The sequence below is a fragment of the Loxodonta africana genome, chromosome 4 (genome assembly GCF_030014295.1).
Source record: "Loxodonta africana isolate mLoxAfr1 chromosome 4, mLoxAfr1.hap2, whole genome shotgun sequence".
Taxonomy (NCBI): Eukaryota; Metazoa; Chordata; class Mammalia; order Proboscidea; family Elephantidae; genus Loxodonta; species Loxodonta africana.
This window is the reverse complement of record NC_087345.1, coordinates 191,825,616-191,834,334: the sequence shown is the minus strand read 5'-3', so window position 1 is coordinate 191,834,334 and position 8,719 is coordinate 191,825,616. Positions and strand designations below refer to the sequence as shown.

The 8,719-nt window shown below is 38.1% G+C and overlaps 1 pseudogene; it reads left to right on the top strand.

Moving 5' to 3' along the window:
- Positions 1-1,826: 1,826 nt before the first annotated feature.
- On the top strand, positions 1,827-8,128 carry LOC100668411 (olfactory receptor 1C1-like; annotated as a pseudogene).
- Positions 8,129-8,719: the final 591 nt, after the last annotated feature.

The following is an 8,719-nucleotide window of genomic DNA, read 5'->3' as shown; positions in this document are numbered from 1 at the left end:
TTCCCACATATTTGTTAAGCAAACCCACCTATTTTTTGGCTTTAGCCAGTAAGGAGGTGGTGGTATCTCTGCATTCTTCCTTAGGAATCTGAACTTCCTAGTGGGGGAAACAGACTGAATCCATGCAGAAGCCACCATTTGGACTTGGACCTGTCCTTTCCTGTCCTCCGCTTCTCCATTTCCAGGGTCAACCCAGCCCTGCCTTTCCCCTGTGAGCAAACTTCCTTGGGGTTTGAGAATACAACCCTCTCACACTTGCTCCTTGTCAATAGCAACCACTATTCTCCTAAAACTTTGCCTCTGTCTAATCATCAATTCTCTTATCATGAACCCTTGGGAATATGTCCATTACTTGCAATTTGTCTCCACATTTTCCTGGAGTAGCCTTTGCTTGGATGTTCTTGGATTATCTTTGTTTCAAAACACAGGCTGCCCTAGAGCATATTTGCATTTTATGTTCTGGAAACCCAGAGGCCGCTGGATCCCAGGCTCCTCTCGTCCCTCTGATAGTTCTTACTTAACGTTCTGACCTCGCTGAGATATATGCTGCCCATCATGCTAGCCACCAGCCTCCTGTGGCCATTGAGCCCTTGAGTTGTGGACATTGTGATCGAGGAGCTGGATTTGGAATTGTGTTTAATTTTAATTAATTAGAATTTAAACTAAAACACTATAAAATATTTTTGCATTGAGCACAACTTTCTTTCTTTTGGGAGGGCTGCATTTCTGTTTAATTGTTGCATGTTTTAAGGTACGTATATATATATTTTAGTGTGGTGGTGAACATGTGTGCCATTTCTATGATTATACATATGTACATCACCTATCAAGTCAGTGTCAATAAACTGATCAGTATGAGTTATTTTTTTTTATATTCTTATGTAACATTTGAATATGTTTACTTGAATATTTTATTCAGGAAGCAAAAGTTACAGAGGTTCCTATATAAATGGTAATGACTATCAAATTACAATACTCATAATTTTGACAGCAACTTTTTTCTTTTTTTATTATTATTTCAATTTTGATACAATGAAATCATTTTTCTAGTGTAAAAAAATGTGGACTCAAGTTTAAATGAAGGCATGCTATGATGTAGAATTGAGTGCAGATGCAAAGCTATCACTTCTACTAGAGCAATGAAGAAAAAAGACTGGAAGGAGCTACATCACACATTTCAAGAAAATGACAATTGGGATTTGTTGCTCCAGAGCAACAGGAAAAAGATGCATATTATGGAAAAAAAAAAAACTTTTGGATAATAGAGTGAACAACATTAAGACATTTTCAACAAATTAATAGTGAAATTGGTAAGAAGTTTTCTTTCAATAGTCAAAAAGTATTGATAAAATTAGTCACCTTAAATCAAAATTAAACACCCAATAAAATATTAAAGTTTTGAGCTTATATTTTGGCAAGCTATAAATTGACCTGGATAACTGCATGAAAATAAAACCTTTTTTATATGAAGCAATGGTAAAATAAATTTTTTATTTCACTTATAGAAATTTTGTTAAAAAAGTATGAGTAAAATACTTAAAAATATAATTTTCCCAGTTGATTCTGACTCATAGGGACCCTATAGGACAGAGTTGAACTGCCCCACAGGATTTCCAAGGAGTGCTTGGTGGATTCAAACTGCAGATTCTTTGGTTAGTAGCCGTAGCTCTTAACCACTATGCCACCAGGGTTTCTCTTGTCTTATGGAGTCTCAATATTACACAAATATTTTATAGGGTTCAGACAAAGAACAGAGCTTACAGTATTTTGCTTTGTTTTCAGGGAATCAGGGAAGTAAGAGGCAGACTTTCTCACAGTCGGGCTCAATGATTGGATTAAAGGATAAATGTGCTGAGGGGTCAGCAGACAAGCGACAGGACAATGTCAGGTTAGGGCTTGTTCCCGTAATTAGACAGCAAACAAGTTTGCTAGTGCTGATTAACAACACATATGCATATGTGTGTATGTATGTGTAGAGAGGAAGAGAGAGAGACAGACATAGAGACAGAGATCACCTTTAGTTAGCGTGTAATGAAAAATCTCATTTCAGAAGGCACTCTCCTTTTGTTTTCATTCGCAATGACCCACCTTGATTATTCCACCCATTATTCCATTAGTTAATCACAAGCTTAAGTATGTGTATAAGCTTGAGTAGAATCCATGTGGATATGTACAATACTCAACGTTTTACATAAATACTACAGTCCTTGATATACCAGGTGGGTAATATTTTTCTTTTTATGGAGGAGAACACTAACAGTGGTCATTATGGAGATGGAACAGATAGATTTTACTTCATCTGGTTTCAGTTTTCCATCTTTTCCAATCATTCATACTGCTGAACAATATTACCCTTTAAAAGAAAAAAAATTATCTTAGAATCTTTATGGACTTTCATATTTTTTCCTTGTATTCAACATTTTATCCTTTGTTTGCCTTCTCTTCAAAATAAGGAAGAAACAAATCCACAAAGAAGAGGAAAATTGTTAGGAGATGAATTTAGAACTCTCTATGCCCTCCAGAGTGCTGAGCTCAAGGGAGGAAAATGTGTCCTTGCTCAAGAACTCTGTTTGAATACTACAAAAAAAAAAAAAAAAAAAAGTAAATACTCCCACTGTGATATACCATCATTCTCTGAGGGGTAGGAACACATTTATCTATATCTCATCATTCTCTTTTTCACTCTGGATTTGACACTTAAATCAATGCAGGAGCTGAATATGTTCTTATGATTGAATATTAAGGGAGTAAGAGAATTGTAGGTTTCAAAAAGTCTCAGCTAAGAAGGTATGTATTCATGCTTTTTTTTTTTAATTTTAGCTAATAGACAACTGTGTAATTCTTTGAATTGTAATAAAGCATTTTTGTTAATGAAACTGTTAAATATTTTAAGAGCAGATAGAAAAACAAAATAATCCTGGTGAATAAATAAAATTCTGGAAATAACACAATATGCTATAAATATGAATGTATTATAGGAAACCTCTTCAAAAAATCATGTATTTGTTGCAGAAAATGAGATTAACACAATCAGATAACTTCTTTAGAATTTATCATTCATTTATTGTTTCCAAAAGATTATTTAGACCAACAATGTACAATCTATATGTCCTATACAAAGGATGGAAACTCTGGTGGTGTACTGATTAAGTGCTATGGCTGCTAACCAAGAGGTCGGCAGTTCGAATCCGCCCGGTGATCCTTAGAAAGTCTATGGGGCAGTTCTACTCTGTCCTATAGGGTTGCTATGAGTCGGAATCGACTCGAAGGCAATGGGTTTGGGTTTGGGTATACAAAGGATTCAAAATAATAAATTGAAATTCTGCCCTCAACATATCACTGGCAACAATGAAGCAGACAAATAAAGAAAATAAGCTAATTTTTACTGCTTGCTATGAAAGGGATATTGCTGAATAACTATGGGAACAAGAAGAATGGTAAAACTGATTCTGTCTGCTTCTTCGAAAGGATGTTTCCTACCTTTAGGGACATACGTATGGCATATGTAATGTTTCTTCTCAGTACTGGATTTATCCTGACATACCTGAGGTTGGGAAGAAGGAATGAAAGGAAGTAAAATAAATTATATAGGGAACAGAAGAAGAAGAATTCCATAGGGTTAATTAGGTTCAAGATGAGGCTGGAATTTAAAACTTAGTAGAACCAAATGCACTGTATTTTGTTCACCAGCATGGCTCAGGTATCTTAGTATAGAGACAACAAAGTGAATATGGGGTTGACTTTGGAGGAAGAAGGCGGGGGGAGATAGAGGGAGGAGTGGAAATTGGCTGAATTGGAAATGAAATGAAGCAGCCAACCTGATGGATTTTGGGTAATGTGAGTGGAGTTCATGAAAAGCTTGAAGATAAAGGAAATGAGAGAGTAAGAACAAGATGTATAAGAAGCTAGAGTAAGAGAGATGTTAATATTGAAGTTGAAGTTTTGGGAGATGACGAAACTATAAATGATACAAAAATTTACATAATCAATCAATAATAAATAAATAAATTCATGGCCCTGGAATATGTTCCTGAAATGAACATTGGAATTGAGAAGGTAAAGGAATGTTCTGAGAGAAAGTGATTCTGTATGACCTTTGTGTGTGTATAAATTGTTGATAGGAGTGGGGATAGAGAAGGAATCTCTGACCAAGTGGCAGTGTCTTCAATAGGTGGATAAGATTCCCCTGGTTGTTGGTAAACGACAGAGTTGGTGGAAAGAATCGGGAGGGAATACAGTATCATGAATAATAGAAGAAGAATTCTTTCCAGAAAGTGAAGTCATCGTAGTCAGGAAACTACTACATGAAGTGTTTCCTTATCTTCAAAATTTCATCCACGGACCAGTGACAAAGAAAGAATTAGGGTTTTGATCTGGTTGTTTTATTACTTTAAGAGTGGCAATAGATTAACACAAAGTAAAGTGTAAAGTACAGTTTATCAATCTTTTGAGAAAATTGCACCTACTTAAATAACAATGGGACAACTACATGAGTCAGTAATAATAAAAAAAGGAGATGGCATACATCAGAAATGGTGAAATTTTATAGTGTCTATGAGAATTTGAATATCTGATTACCATATTAAAGGGGGGTTAGTAGTTAAATATATTGTTAGTTGCTGTGGAGTTACTTTCAACATGTGGGAACCCCATTTGTACAGAGTAGAACAGCTCCATAGGGTTTTCAAGGGTTTGACCTTTTGGAAGCAGATGCCAGGCCTCTGGGTGAATTTGAGCTGTCAACATTTCATTTAGTAGTAGTCCAGCATTTAACCATTTGCACTACCCAGTTAAGTATATCTATGTCAAATAAGGAAGGAAGAATTGACATGAAGCAAAAGACATGGAATTTCTTTTAGTGTCCCACAACCACTTTACTAGACACCTTTGTTTGGGATTTCAGTGTAGGATTTCAGAAAAACAAGACACTCAATGAAGGTTTTGAAAGTGAAGGAGAATACTGCTACCTCCTCTAGAAAAAACAGCACATGTGAGCTGCTATGAGGAAGAGACCTGGAAACCCAACTCACAAGCACTGGGCTCTAAAGGACTTCCTAGGCTAGCCAAAGACAGCATCGAGTGGTCAGCAAGAGACCAAAGGATTATTGCTTAACCCCAGGAAGAGGATACATGAGAATATCAGTATAAAATTGTATTCTTACAAGAAAAAGGGAAGAGGAAATAAGGAGATCTGTCATTGGGGGAATAAATTTCAGATTGGGAAGACAGTTACTCATTTAAAGTGAATATTTCTAATGGTTCAGAGTAAATATTATGACTCCTAACATAAAATAAATTTAACTCATAAAACCAAATATTAACCGTATGACTACTGTGGACAAAACAATATAATTGCAAAATACAAAAGTTCTTATTCAAAGAATGTGCATTTAGATTTGGAAAAAACAAGCATTCTTTATTATTATTATTAACTTTTATTGATCTTCAAGTGAACGTTTACAAATCAAGTCAGACTGTCACATATAAGTTTATATACACCTTACTCCGTACTCCCACTTGCTCTCCCCCTAATGAATCAGCCCTTCCAGTCTCTCCTTTCGTGACAATTTTGACAGTTTCTAACCCTCTCTACCCTCCTATCTCCCCTCCAGACAGGAGATGCCAACACAGTCTCAAGTGTCCACCTGATACAAATAGCTCACTCTTCATCAGCATCTCTCTCCTACCCACTGTCCAGTCCCTTTCATGTCTGATGAGTTGTCTTCGGGAATGGTTCATGTCCTGGGCCAACAGAAGGTCTGGGGACCATAACCGCCGGGATTCCTCTAGTCTCAGTCAGATCATGAAGTCTGGTCTTTTTGTGAGAATTTGGGGTCTGCATCCCACTGATCTCCTGCTCCCTCAGGGGTTCTCTGTTCTGTTCCCTGTCAGGGCAGTCATCGGTTGTGGCCGGGCACCAACTAGTTCTTCTGATCTCAGGATGATGTAGGTCTCTGGTTCATGTGGCCCTTTCTGTCTCTTGGGCTCTTAGTTATCATGTGACCTTGGTGTTTGTTCTTCATTCTCCTTTGCTCCAGGTGGGTTGAGACCAATTGATGCATCTTAGATGGCCGCTTGTTAGCATTTAAGACCCCAGATGCCACATTTCAAAGTGGGATGCAGAATGTTTTCATAATAGAATTATTTTGCCAAGTGACTTAGAAGTCCCCTTAAACCATGGTCCCCAAACCCCTGCCCTTGCTCCGCTGACCTTTGAAGCATTCAGTTTATCCCGGAAACTTCTTTGCTTTTGGTCCAGTCCAGTTGAGCTGACCTTCCATGTATTGAGTATTGTCCTTCCCTTCACCTAAAGCAGTTCTTATCTACTAATTAATCAGTAAAAAACCCTCTCCCACCCTCCCTCCCTCCCCCCCTCGTAACCACAAAAGTATGTGTTCTTCTCAGTTTATACTATTTCTCAAGATCTCATAATAGTGGTCTTATACAATATTTGTCCTTTTGCCTCTGACTAATTTCGCTCAGCAGAATGTCTACAAGCATCCTTTTTTTAGAGTAATTGAGATTGATTTGATGGGCATATCTGTGTGAATATGCAAACAGTGTATCAAAAAATAGGAGCACTGGTGGTGCAATGGTTAAGTGCTCAACTGCTAACATAAAGGTCAGTGTTTCGAACCTATACAGTAGCTCCATAGGGTAAAAGACCTGGCAATCTGCTACAGTCTAGGAAACCTTATGGGCCGGTTCTAATTTGTCATAAGGGTTGCTGTGAGTTAGAATTGGCTCAACAGCACACAACAGCAACCTATCATAAATAAAAGACAATTAGAAAGCTTTCAAGCAAGCAGGGTCTGAAGGGTGCTTTATTACATACACACACACACACACACATCCTTGAGAATGAGGTGGTCTCTACAATATAATACTTTGCTCTTCTAGATTCATTGGGAAGATAGGAAGGGGAAATCTAACAGTTATGAGTGAATTTATCCTTCCGGGACTTTCCAGATCTGCAGAGCAGCAACACCTCCTATGTGTACTGTTCCTCTGCATGTACTTAGTCACTGTGTCAGGGAACATGCTCATCATCTTGGCTATTGGCTTTGACTCTCGCCTCCACCCCCTATGTATTTCTTTCTTAGCAACTTGGCCTTTGTCGACATCTGTTTTACTTCCACTACAATCCCTCGAATGGTAGTGAACAGCTTGACTGGTACACAGACTATCTCTTTCTCAGGCTGCCTCACCCAGCTTTTTTTCTTCATTTCTTTTGTGAATATGGACAGCCTCCTTCTCTGTGTGATGGCCTGTGATAGGTATGTGGTAATATGCCACCCTTTACATTATATCAACCTAATGACTCTTTGCCTCTGTGTCCAGCTGGTGGCTGGACTCTGGGTAGTTACCTATCTTCATGCCCTTCTACACACTACCCTAATGGCACATCTGTCCTTCTGTGCCTCCAGTGTCATCCATCATTTCTTCTGTGATCTCAACGTGCTCCTGCAGCTCTCTTGCTGTGGGAAGTCTATTGGCTCTCACACCCCTTATCTGCATCCTCATATCTTATGGATTTATCTTCTCCACCATCCTGAAGATAACCTGTACTCAAGGGAAGCAGAGAGCCTTTTCCACCTGTAGTTTCCACCTCTCAGTGGTGGTGGTGTTCTATGGCACAGCCAGTGCTGTTTACTTCAGCCTCTCCTCCTCTCATACCCCTGAGAGGGACACTCTGTCAGCCATCATGTATACCGTGGTGACTTCAATGTTGAATCCATCTACATACAGTCTAAGGAATAAGGACATGAAGACAGCACTTCAGAAAACATTTTGTAAGGGTGAAGTATTTTATCAAAAATCATGAACTCCCTGGCTGTACTACATGTATTTGTTTGGTGATAAAATAAAAGGTATTTCTAGGGAAAATGAGAATAGTCATTGTTACTAAACGTCTCTTTTATGTTGAAATCTGTTAATCACTTTATCTGTATATAACACTTAATCCTCTAAGTATAGGAGATTTTAAGGCCTATTTCTCAGATAAAGAAAGTAAATCATGGAAGTTCCATAGTGTGCATTCATTCAGCCCACAGACTGTAAGTAAAGCAAGAGTCTCTGACTTTAATACATATATGCTTAGTGATGAGGTGTAAGCCTATATGATGACTTTTCTAGACATGAAGGTAAATCGTGATGAAATTAATATGTATGAGCTCAGATTTTTAGTTAAATAGTCATGAATGCCAATGCTAGCTCTCCAATTTAGTGGAGTAGTAAAGCCATCTAATTTTTAATACTACATTCTCTTAAAAAATTCTCAAAGAATTAATTTGTTTTAAAGAATGCACACTTTTCTCCAACCCCCTCTCCCTACCACCGTAGCCAATGATTTTATTCTCTTGACCCAAGTCCGTGTCATACTTGATTGGTCTCAAAGTGTCTTTCCCAGCTACTGCCACAGGGCAGATGCCCACAGAGCACCTTCCACTAGGAGTGTTCTGAGTGCATTCCATGTTTGGAGAAGCTTTTCTTTTCATTTTTTAAAGATGGGAGGGTGGTTTCCTTTTATTTTGGTCAAGTATGCACCTTTAATCTATAGAAAACTTCAACTTCCTTCAAGAGGTAGCCACATCTCCAAACCTGTGGGTTTTATTTTATCCTATGCCCTCCCCTGCAAAATCATACACAGTGTGACAGTGTTACTACACCAAAGGGGATCATGCAATCTAATAAACTTCATGTTGGGTATTGGCAGTCC